General features: G+C 42.3%; 1 pseudogene; it reads left to right on the forward strand.

Annotated features, from left to right (window-relative positions):
- Positions 1–5,030: 5,030 nt before the first annotated feature.
- On the forward strand, positions 5,031–11,857 carry LOC115793574 (N-acetyllactosaminide beta-1,3-N-acetylglucosaminyltransferase 2-like; annotated as a pseudogene).
- Positions 11,858–12,416: the final 559 nt, after the last annotated feature.

Consider the following 12,416-nt stretch of genomic DNA (forward strand, 5'->3'; position numbering starts at 1 on the left):
ACAGTTAAAGTGAAAATGCTGTGAAATATGATTTCCACAGGTATGTGGAAAATACCTTGGGTGAGCTCAAATATGAGCAAGCAAATAAATCTCTGAAAATGAAAATAACTCTTAGTCTTGAACAAGTGAAAGTCTGGTTTCTGTAGCAAGAAGAAGTCTGTTAAGTACAGCAACACCTCATGGCTTCCAGTGAGATAGTGATAATAGTCTGCACTGTTGTTGCTGAATGTGTGAGGCCTGTTTCATGGCTTTGCTATCAGCCGGATGTTTACCTCCACCTGAGTGACCAGGCTCCAGAGTTTTTGCAGCAGTAATTTAATTTTTATAATATCAGGAAAGCTGGAATTTAACTAATAGGGTTTAACAAATGAGGTAGGGGGGGGGGGGGGGGGTCATGATGTGTATGTGTGATAAAAGCACTGTGTGTGTATTTAGTGCTGAAAGTGTTGTATGAATGTGTGTGCTTTAAGCTTTTTGGCCAGTAAGGACAGAAAAGTGCCATTTAAAAATGACTAAATTAAAAAACTTGTCATATCATAGCTCTGTCATTAGGACATGGGAGAATCTGACATGTCCATTGGGCAGAATAATTGGATGATGTTGAACTCATCATGTTGATCTTGGTTAGCAATGCACCCTTTCTGCTTAGGTCTGCAGCATAAGACTTTTGTGGGAATCTTTGTAGAGCCTATGCCGTAAGTGGCCAACGTCCTTGCCAAGCATTATGTGTTTATTACCTTTTCAGCTGCACTAAACAGGCCCGCCACAATAGTTGTGTGCTTCATCAACCTGACATGTAGTTACATTTCTAGGGAGGTGCACATCAGGTTACGGCGTGGGGTTTCAGAGGGGTTTGCAGTTATGCCATAGCTATGGCATAAAGTTGTCAAAAAAAATTGATACTCAGATATTAATCGATACTAAAAATCAGTATTGATTTAAGATACTCATTTGCAACAGTATCAATACCAACAGTGTCATCTTGGTCTCCTCCAGCTGACACAACTTCACACATACCGCTGCAGACAGACTAACCATTATCATAAATCTTAACCTGGCCGGCGCACATGTTAACATTAGCTGTTTAACTGTTAGTAGTTACTGGATAGACACAATAGCCATCTGTTGTCATTAACGTAGCAGCAAGCGGACAGCAGTTGGATAAAAGATGAATAATTATTGCAGGCTGAATGAGTTGCGAATGGAATATTGGGCCATGACAGAGCTGATTACAAACACAAGGAGAACCGGTCGGGTTGCTGGCTGTGCAGTACTGCAGGGGAAGCATAGCTGAACTAAGCAGAGAGTCCAAAGTGTGGAGAACTAATCTGAGCAAATAGTGAAATCCAGAGCAGAGCAGCCAAATCAGACAGGTTTCAGGCCTGAAAAGCCTCAGACTGAGGCGGAGCAGTGTGAGCACTGTGAACTTTACTACATTTACAATAATTCTTGGAAATATGCTTCATGGTACATGCCTCATATATTAAATGCATTATATTTATATCAGTGCTATCATACACTGATTTCTTTAAAAAGCAGCATGTAAAAGCAGAACTAGTCCTTTTTATCTTGCTCTGTTTCTCACATTCTTTTGACACCATGGTTGTTTCTCATTTCCAGATTCAGCCCTTCCTCTCCCTCCTCCCTTTCCTGATCTCTCGTCCTCATTGGCTGTTGTCCCCAGAGGGTGTACATAAGTATGGGATAAAAGTGCTAAGGAGACACCAAGAGAGCAAGAGCTGAGGAGCCCCACTCACCTGCACAGGTAGGATCACACAATATGCTTTGCCTTTCTGTCACTTTAAGTCACTCATTTAGATGTGTATAGATATATCACATTATGCTTATACACACTACTTTGTTTAAATTGAAACATGATTTGAAGTTTAGCCTTTAGGAAGGTGCACTGACCATCTGTTCACGCCACAATATGGTATTTAAAGCTATCCAAACACAATCATGAAAGCTGTTAAAATCCACTAAAGCCGCTTTTCCACTAACACCTATTTGACTCGACTCAGTTTCATTTGTTTTCCATTACAATTGAGTATCGCCTCTATATGGGTGTGGTCATTATAGCAAGGTGGCCCAAAAGTCCTGTGACATCATTTGTATGCAACACAAACACCGTTGATTCTTGTTAAAGATTCAACCTCACGACTCGTCTAGTGACATCACTTCCTGGTTCAGTGGCATGCAGTCTGTTGACATCACATCTGGCTGAGTAGGTACTAAAAAGAAGTACCTAATAACAGGTACTGCCAACTAATGGAAAACCCTAAAAACCGAGTAGTCTTGGTACCTACTGAGCTGAGTAGGTACTAGTGGAAAAGAGGCATACGCAGCACACAAACCTGACCCTGCCATTGTTCTCCAGTGTCTCATACCCATCTCCCCCCCTCTCAGGTGAGATCCCTCATCTCAGTGAACCTTTTTATCAGGTGGAAGCCACAGTAGTCAAACATGGCCTGGCATTGTCTGGTAAATTACTGATCTCATCACAGTTCCACAGACTTGTTACCTGACACCATATGGTATCACAGCAAGCTTCATGATAGACGCTAGAAAACGCAAAATAAACATCAAGTTAATGGGAAGTGGCAAAAGGTTAACAGCAGATTGGATATTCATCTAAAAACAACAAAAAAATTTGGCCAAATAAACCCAATAACACACATGAGGGGATGCTCAACACCTTTAGGAGAAAATTGGCAGAGATGCTGTATTAAAGTAAAAATAGTGCTTTTAGTACTGTTCAATTTCTGTGCATTGCTTCCTATGATGATAGAATCTGAATGATACTGTCTTTTCTTAAGGTATGGCGTGTGTGCTCTGGATCTAAATATGTTCTTGAATGTCCTTAAAGTGGTGATGATACATTGTTATATTGAGGTTTAAGGTAACTCTGTGCACAAGATTTAGACTAATCAAATTAAGAAGTCTATCGGTCAGTTAGGTCCACTTGCACACAGCTTTGCAGTTTAAATATTGGCTTCCAGTGATTATGAAATATGATTAAACAGTGACTTTTTTTTTTCTCCGTTGTGTAATAAATTAAGTACAACCCATTACTTTTCTGTAATGCACTTTCTCCATCCCTAAATCTTCAAACTCACTCTCTGTTTAGTGCAGCTCAAAGGAAGCTTTCGGTCTTTAAGATCCAGAGGAAGTAAAATTCCCAAGTTTTCCATAGGAGAATCTGTTGTCTGCAGCTGATTTTTGTCTCTGGATCACTTGGATCTCTCACACTTCCTGTGGTGAGCATTCCTGTGTCAAGGTCCAGCTTATACCTTGATTATTCTCTGTTGCAGACGTTGACACAAACAGCTGGAGAGCCAACGGCCGACTAGTCATTCCTGTTATACGTCTTTGAAGTCTGTGCATGCGTAGTTGGTGCATTGTAATGTAGATTGTGCAGATGAGTCAACACAGTCACAAAAACAGGCAGGCACGGACCCTTGCACTCACTGTCTGATGAAATGTAAGCCACTCAGACCCAAGCAGACCCCAGTGGGCTCACAGACATGGAAAGTATAATCAAGACTTTATGAGCCATGACAATTTAAGCCAGAATATACAAATTATTAACCTAAAGAATACAAAAACCGTAAGAAACATTGAGGTTTGTTACTCAGTGATGTAGCAGTCGGAAGAGGGAGAGAGAGAGAGAGAGAGAGAGAGAGAGAGAGAGATGTTAAATCCTCAAGTGAGACTGGCCAGGTACTCCCAGTTGCACTGATTAACTCTGGCTACCGGGAAACAACACAGATGGATAAACAGGGAAAACACACAGCAATCCCAGCCAGGGCAGGAGGTCTGTCACGCCCCATCGTCACCCGCAGACCTCCTGTGGTGATGTCAGGGATGGCTGGTTGCCTTTTTAAGGCAGGCTTTATGGTTAAAGACACCCCCCAAGTCAAGGCCTAAGTACTGACCGGACACCTTTCATTTAAAAAAAATAAATTTTGTTATTCATTTAATTCTATACAAGATTAAGAAAATCACTCATAAAAAGTCGTCTTTAAGCTGAAAAACTGCGTGATACTTAAGCTAATCAATACTGGTGTTAAATTATCAAGATTATAATGCTAACCAGTCATAATTTTTCCTTCAGTCAAGAAGGATTAATATAATTAATATAATTATAATTGTTGTTCCACTTTGGAGAGCATGCCACTGTTACTCTATCTGAGGATCTTGTGTCTCGCGTATGATACAGTATCACAACATCAGGAACTTCCTTGGTGTTCCTCTGGTCCCTGAAGGTGGCGCTACACTAAACGTGTTTGTGATCATTGTCATGTGTTGTATAATGAATGTGAACTTACCCTAAACTTTATGCACAGTGCTATCATTTCTTCTTGCACTGTTTTGTTTCTCTGCAAGTGTAAACCAAAAATTTTGAATGCTGACAACTGGAAGCATGACACTTGTCTTAACCCTCCATCAAAAACACTGTGGCTGACTTTAGTGTCTTAAACCAGATGCAGATGGTACACCAGACTTACACAGGTATACGTCAGGCTAAGTTAAAGTTCCCGAAGTTGTGGTTTCATCTACGTGTTTAGCTTTCTTCTTAAGAAGCCCGCCCCACCGGCCCACCCACTTGTTTCCCAGAAGTGAGCTTGCTTGTTTGGGATGCAGGGGACAGGAAATCACAATTATCCATGGGAAAAAGTGAGAGGAGGGGATTGAAGGGGAAATGACATAAGCCCATGCTCATCTTTTTGTCATATAACACCAATCAGTGTAATGTGTTCTTATCTTGTATTGCAGTCAGAGTGAATTCGAAGAAAAGGAGGAAACGTTTAAGAAGACGGGCAGAAGCGGGGAGGGGGTGAACAAAGCACATAGAGTAGAAAAGGAGAGCAAACAGGAGCGCAGCAGTGCAGAGTTGTTGCTAAGAGGCTGAGAGCAACACGATACAGAGACAGGAAGGATACAGGTATCAGTGCAGAAAGAGTGAAGGTGCAGATCAGGCAGTGCTCGCTCACCTTTTTGAACTGTTTACTCTGATATGTGTAATCAATATGAATAACTCTAACTGCCAGACTGTTATGACCCTCGGCTCTCTAGGGGGAAAAGAGAATGACATTTACAACCAGGTGGCAACAAGTGAAGGCCAAATTAAAATCTTTTAATGGGCAAAGGCGCATTTTTTACAAAGTATGAACAGCATAAAAAGAGGAGCGCAAAGAGCTTATGAGTCTGAGACCAAACAAAAGCAAAAGAAACTCTGTTAGGAGATTATTGGGTGTTTAGAAATGACGAAAACACCTGCAGCAGCCAGACCCATTAATGAGTAGCACTCTTAGATCCAAATATTTCTAAACAAAGACTCTAAACAGTCTCCAGATACCACAAACACAAACTACTCTATAGAGTAGTTTGTGTTTGGGCTGCTTGGTATCATGTGCCGTGTGAACAGCACACAAAGCCCAAGTCTTGTAATCTTTAACGCTGAAACAGGATTGTTTAATATCACAAACATCATGTTTGTTAAAGGGATTTCCTTAAACATAAAAAAAAAAACAAAAACAAGCCCATCACACAAGAGCAACTGCTGGCCTGAAACCTCCGCTGTGAGCTGTCTGCAGACATAGATGAGGCCAAAGCCAAAAGGCAGCTGCAGGAAACTGTTAACGATCCTTCCACAGGTTCAGCTTCATGATTTTAATTTCTTCTAGATGGATCTGTGCCACCAAAGGCTCTTTCGCCTTCATCTTGGAGTGCATTTTCTTCACATTCGCGAGTAAATCAGCAACAATAACTATGGTGGATTCCAGAGTGCTGTTTGTACTGCTGCTCACTTTTTTTTTTTTTTCTTTTTTTTTAGTCTAACACTTCTTCAGCAAAGTGTACAGTCGCTGCACCATCACCTGGATTGCATTACATCAGGGTTATAATAGTTTTGGATTTTACATTATAGTTTAGTTTTAGTTAGTTTTTACTTTTTTTTCTTTAATTCAGTTAGTTTTAATTAGTTTTCAGAGTGGATTTTCTCGTTTTTATTAGTTTTTATTTTGGTTTCATGCTTAGTTTCAGTTAGTTTTAGTATTAGTTTAGTATTTTCATACCTAATCAGGTGCAAGATTCAAGGCGCAAAAGTGACTATTGTGTAATGAAAACTTGACAAAAGATACAGTTTAAAGAAATATATTCAACAACCAACTGTTCACAAGACATGCTAAATGTGTGTAATATTAAGGACACACATGAACATCAACAGGGAGAAACAAAGAAAAACATGAACTCCCAAACTCAATAAATTCTACAATAAACTCCACAATAAAGTTCAGCATCAGTGCAGTAGATTAACAACAGCTACATGTGGTGTTTGACAAAACAAACTCTTTGAAGGAGTCAAAGCTCAAATCCAGCTGCATCCTGATGTTCTCACCACCTGAAGCTGCTTCTGTTTGGAGCTAGCTTGGTTAGATGCTGCTAATTAAACCTGCAGGGTCTTTGCGGCCTCTGTACATAGCCTACGGAACTTGCCGACCTCATGTCCACATTTATGCTTGTGTAGCTGGATTGTGTGTGTTAATTACCTTGTGGTCGTGTGCAGGTGTTTGTACTCAAAGAACCTCCATACGGGACTCTGCCGCTTTCTCGGCAGACCGCAGCCATTACTTTGCGGACCAGCGCGGTGAGCGCACGCACATGCGCACTCACACACACAGTTGTCCTGTGGCGCTCCCAGCTAAAACTCGGAGAGCGGAAAAAATGATTTCATATCAATCCACAAGGCTTAAAAAAAAAAAAAAAAAACAAGTAAATGAAAGTCAGCTTATCGATAATTTCAGTTAGTTTTAGTTAGTTTTGTAAACTCACAATTCAGTTTTAATTAGTTATCGTTTTTTCCTTTTAATTATAGTTTTTATTTATTTCAGTTAACGACAATGTTTTTTCAATTTCAGTTTTCGTTATTTCGTTCGTTTTCGTTAACTATAATAACCCTGCATTACATACATTAAAAAATAGATCACATTGCAAAAACGTTACAAAACACTCACCACCAACTCATGGCCTGGCCTGGAAACTACAGCGCTTTCAACTTTTTTTGCAGTGCCTTGTGAATGGTGCTAATTTTGAAAACACTGCCCTCTGCACGCACTACAAAAAGACAAAACTTATAAAGATTATACCATTCCCAGCAGATTGCTCTCCTGTAAATGGCCTAAAAACATTGCTGTTTGGAGAGCTGTTTATCTGACTGAGATGGTCGAGAAGTTGATTAGTTTTTTGGTTTTCAGAGCTCCCTCTCTGGCCCGTTGGCTTGTGTTTGACAATCTCATATTATTCAGCTATTCTGATTTAGCAGTGTGAGTACTAGGAGGTGTAGTTTATCAATAACTTGATGGTAATGCTGTTAATGTGGCTGCTTTGCTGGCCTGCGGGAAAAAAGAGGGAGTGAGAGGATCAGAGAGTGAGGGGAAGAAGTCCAGATACAGACATTTTCAGAGGGAAGGCATGCCAAAGCAGAAAGCTGAGGCACAGCCGGGCCTCCTGAAAGGATGGTATTCAAGCTCATGTGTTGTCTTCATTTCTTATTGGTTTGAATAAACAAGACAAAAGCTGAGAGTACAATATGTCTTCAAATGTTTGTCTTCTATTAAATTGCCCTCTGACGTAATATGGAGTCAGCAGACATATAGCTGTATGCTGTAACTGTAGTGCTGTGATTTCAGGCAGACTACCTTTTTTTTTTTTTCCTTCCTCTCTCTTCCCCCCAGAGAGCATGTTGCTTCACCTTGACGGTTCATGTAGTAAATCTGAACTCGGGTGCAGCTTTCACACAGCAGATCATTTTCTGATAGGTTTATCATATTTAGTTTGGACTGGTCCGGGCATGCATGTGTCTAAATTATCAAGTCAGTTCAGCCTCTCAGCTGTGAACACTGCAGGAGCACACATAAATATGGGTGACAGCTGGTTCCGCTGAACACAATCACCGAGCCTGGTGATGGAGTTGCATGTCTAGTTAGGAAGCTCAAAGTTAAATTGATTATAGTGATAATATATACACACCAGCTCCTCAGTTTTACAGATCTATGTTGCAGAGTTGTTTGAGTTTTTTGTTTGTTTGTTTCTTAAGTAGAGGTCACAAAAAATGGTGGTGTTGGTGGTCTTGAAAAGCCCAGATGTGGAGTTTTTACCATAGAGAGATTTAAACTCAGTTGGACTTCATGGTAAAAAAAAATAAAACGGAGTTGCAGCAATATCTAATGGAAAAGTGTTTTGGAAGAATGAAGTTTAAGCCTCGTTGATAAGCACAGTCATCCATGCAAAATGAATGTAAAGAACACGCTGGTTTCTGTGTGTTTTCTGACCACCGCCTGCTTCTGTGACTGCCAAACAAACAGTTATCACACGCACCACAGTTATGCAGTGGATTTGGATCAATAGACTCTTGTGACGCACTTTTATGTGTGATTTCAGCACAAATGAGTGGTTCCATCTGCGTTTTCTGTCAGTGGTTTTTTTTTTTGTTTTTTTTTTTTTGGCTGAAGTGTCTTCACTTCCTTTTTTTTTTTTTCTTCTTCTTCTTCTTTTTCTTTCACCTGTGCTTCTCAACAAATAGAGAAGTTGTAAACGGACACATTTCATCCTTAATGAGCCATAACAGTTTGTTCGCCATGCTTGCGCTAACCTAAAGTTACCTCACTGATTTGATTACACTAACCAGTAAATGGTCCCTGTTGTCCACTAGAAACTAAAGATTAGTTTGTGTTGAAACTAAAGTCTTTGTTCTTCTTCTGTGCCTGCACAGGTGTTGACCGGCGCAGGAATCTGTCATGGCGCTGCTACCAAGAAGAAGTTTAAGGTTGTGGTGTCCGTGGCGATGGTCAACCTATTTCTGTTCATCATCATCTCACGGAGCATCAGCCAAGACAAGGCGAGCATCATAAGGTCCACGTCCCTTCCAAACCCTTCTGGACCAAACTGGCTCCCAGCTTGTCCTACTGGAACCGTCAGCAGCAGATTCTGGACTTTCACAATAATCACATCTTCATGACAAACCACAGCCGCACAGACTTCCCTGAGTGGCTCAACGACACCAGTTTGACATCCTACCCCTGTCAGCCTAACCTCAGGGTTACCACTCAGGTGAAAGATTATAACTCCCTGCCAGGCCGCTTTAAGGACTTCCTGCTTTACATGCACTGCCGCTCCTACCCAATCATGACGGACCAGCCGGATATCTGTAAGGAACCACCTTTCCTGCTCCTGGCTGTCAAATCCCTGGTGCCTCACTTTGACCGCCGCCAGGCCATCCGACAGTCCTGGGGACGAGCAGGCGTAATAGCTAATCGGACGGTGGTTACCATTTTCCTCCTCGGTAACGCCACCGCCGGAGACCACCACCCAGATCTGTCTTCTATGCTGCGTTTTGAGAACGCCCACCATAAAGACATCATCCAGTGGGATTTCCGGGATTCGTTTTTCAACTTGACCGTCAAAGAAGTGCTTTTTCTGGAGTGGATCCAGGCACGTTGCTCCGGAGCCCGCTTCATCTTCAAAGGCGACGACGACGTCTTTGTCAACACGTTCCGCATCCTGGACTTTCTCAAGGGACTCTCAGGGTCCAAAGCCAGTGACCTGTTTGTGGGTGATGTGATCACGAACGCAGGGCCCCACCGAGACAAGCGGGTCAAATACTTTATCCCAGAGAGCATGTACATCGGGATGTACCCCCATACGCAGGAGGAGGCGGGTATCTTTATTCCGGTGACGTTGCCGCTCGCCTGCACAATGTGTCTCGACACGTAGCACTCTACCCAATAGATGATGTCTACACGGGTATGTGTCTTCGTAAGTTGGGGCTGGCCCCCGAAAAGCACAAAGGCTTCAGGACCTTTAACATAGAGGAGAAGTACAGGTCGAACCCCTGTGCCTATAAGAGCTTAATGCTGGTTCACCCAAGGACCCCGCAGGAGATGATCCAGATCTGGGCCTGGCTCAGTGGACCCAACCTGACCTGCCAGTGACGGCAGTCAATCTGAAAACATTTCAAGGTTGATCGCAAAAGGCCAGCAGGGCAAATATTTTAACTTGAACAGGTTGTAAACCTAAAAGTTGGCAGCTTTAAGTTAAGATATTAATAGTTCGGTCACACAGAGCCTCCACGTGTTGGGCAGTAGCCGGAAAAAGGAGGAGAGGCGCAACAGGACTAATTTTTGTTTCTTGGTTTTGTTTTCCACATTTATTATTTTGACTTATGTCCACAGGTGAGCTAACCCTGCTCTGCTGTTGGACGAGCTTCACCCAAAGCAAATGTCTTTGAGTTCATATATTTATATCACAACTATTTATATGGCCTTTATATGCTTTAACAATGTGTCACCTCCACCATGAAGTGTCTCAGTGCTGTATTAAGTAAATAGGAGACCTAGGAAGTAGTCCACCTGGCACTCGTGGGTCGTTTTTTTTGTCAACCTGCTGGTCAGGTTGTTGAACTGAGTAAAAGCGACTGTTTTCTGAACACATTCTTCTTAATGAAAGCGGTGGTTCCCACATGCGGTGGTTTCTTTAAGAGAGGCCCCGGTGAACACTTCCTGGTAATCATAGCTGGAGGCTTAGTTTGTTCTGCTTTTCCATCCACACTCCTAAAAGTATTTACTCATGGCTCTGCAGCTCAGACTCAACCTCCAGAGTTTTTGTTCACACCAGTGTCACTCTCTACTTCCAGTCAGCCACAATATTAAAACCACCTTCATAAATTTTTTTTCTTTTTTTGAAGCCCAGGTCATGTTCCCGATGCCACTTTTGGGGTTTCTCAGGGTGGCTCATGCTCAGTAGCCCATTTGTTTATTGCTGTGGCAGTTCGGAGGGGCGTCTAGCCTCGCTCTCTGCAGCTCAGCCGGTCTGGGCTTGGAGAAATCCAAATGCTGGTCTAATTCTGCTTCAGGTTCAAAGATGTTTAAAAAAAGAAATACCAGAAGTGCATTTCACAGGTGTGTCACTTCAAGCTTTCAGCATGACGTATTTGCTAACAGTCTGCCTGCAGCAAGCGCTGAGTTATGTTAAATGCTGCTTTACTGTGAGTCCAGATTCTTTAAAACAGGCTGAAGACGTGTGTGTGTGTGTGTGTATATACACAAGCTGTCCGTTACTTGATTAAAGTCTCTCTGGTTGTTGAGGCCTTTTATTAAGGGAGAGAAACAGTGATTAATTTTCGTTACTTCCTCTTGAGGAACGCGTGTGTTGGTGAGTGTGTGTGTGTGAGTGTGAACTCATGTTTTATTTAAAAGTTAATGCTTAAGTCACTGCTGTTCAGCTTTAGCACAAATGCCGTCTTTCATTCACTTTGATGGTTGACGTCCTGCACATAATTGCATAGTGTTCCCTTTAAGTGTAATGTCTGGGAGATGTAGCAAGTGCTCCCCCTGCTGGTCAGGGTGACAGTGACCCTTTTTTTGCAAGAGCTTTGTATAAACACACTGGCAATCATGTGACCCCCAAACTGTCCAACACTTAAGTTTATTATTTATGTCCTTAGAGCCTCCGCATCCTTTCTGTCTCTATTATGTGACATTTGGAAATTATCCTACAGACAATTGGACCAAGGTTCTTATTCCTGTGAACTTCAACATGTTCATGTAGGATAAAACCAACACTAAAGAGGAGATGAGGACATGTAGAAATGTATTTCATGCTTTTAGAGTGTTTAATATTTTGTCAACATGGGTTTTTTGTTTGTTTGGTTTTTGGGTCATTTTTCAGTTCACTGTGCTCTCTCACTGCTGATGTACATGCCGGTAACACTTACACACACTCCTTGCTGCGTAGTTTGTGGCTACCTAAAAGGTTTACATGTTATCTGTGAGTTTGAACAGTCAGTATTTTTGTTGGGGGGGGGGGGGGGGGGGGGGGGGGGGGGGGGGGGGGGGGGGGGGGGGGGGGGGGGGGGGGGGGGGGGGGGGGGGGGGGGGGGGGGGGGGGGGGGGGGGGGGGGGGGGGGGGGGGGGGGGGGGGGGGGGGGGGGGGGGGGTGGCTCTTGGCTGTGCCTTCAGTGTGTGTGTGCGTGTGTGTGTGTGTGTGTGTGTGTTTTCTATTAATCAGAGTTTTTGTCAGGTATCCATTTTCTTTGTAAGCCACCGAGAATCGTGTTCAAACACTGATTTAAACGTGGTTTCTTTACCCCTTCGTTAACATCAGTTTCAGACGCTTCTCACCACCTGCACAAGTCAAAGATGATTACCAAATGTGTGCCTGATGTTTGTATGTACTGTATGTAATAATGTCACTCAAACATTAAGCATGATTGCTTTAAAATTATTTCAATAAAGCTATATTTTGCTGTTTTTGTAGATGGTTTTTCTGAGCATTTTATTCTCAGTTTTTAAGGATGTACAAGAATTTTGAAAAATGGCCAAAGCCTGATTATGAAAAGCATCTTTATTTTAAACCTC

The sequence above is a fragment of the Archocentrus centrarchus genome, chromosome 15, assembly GCF_007364275.1.
Source record: "Archocentrus centrarchus isolate MPI-CPG fArcCen1 chromosome 15, fArcCen1, whole genome shotgun sequence".
Taxonomy (NCBI): Eukaryota; Metazoa; Chordata; class Actinopteri; order Cichliformes; family Cichlidae; genus Archocentrus; species Archocentrus centrarchus.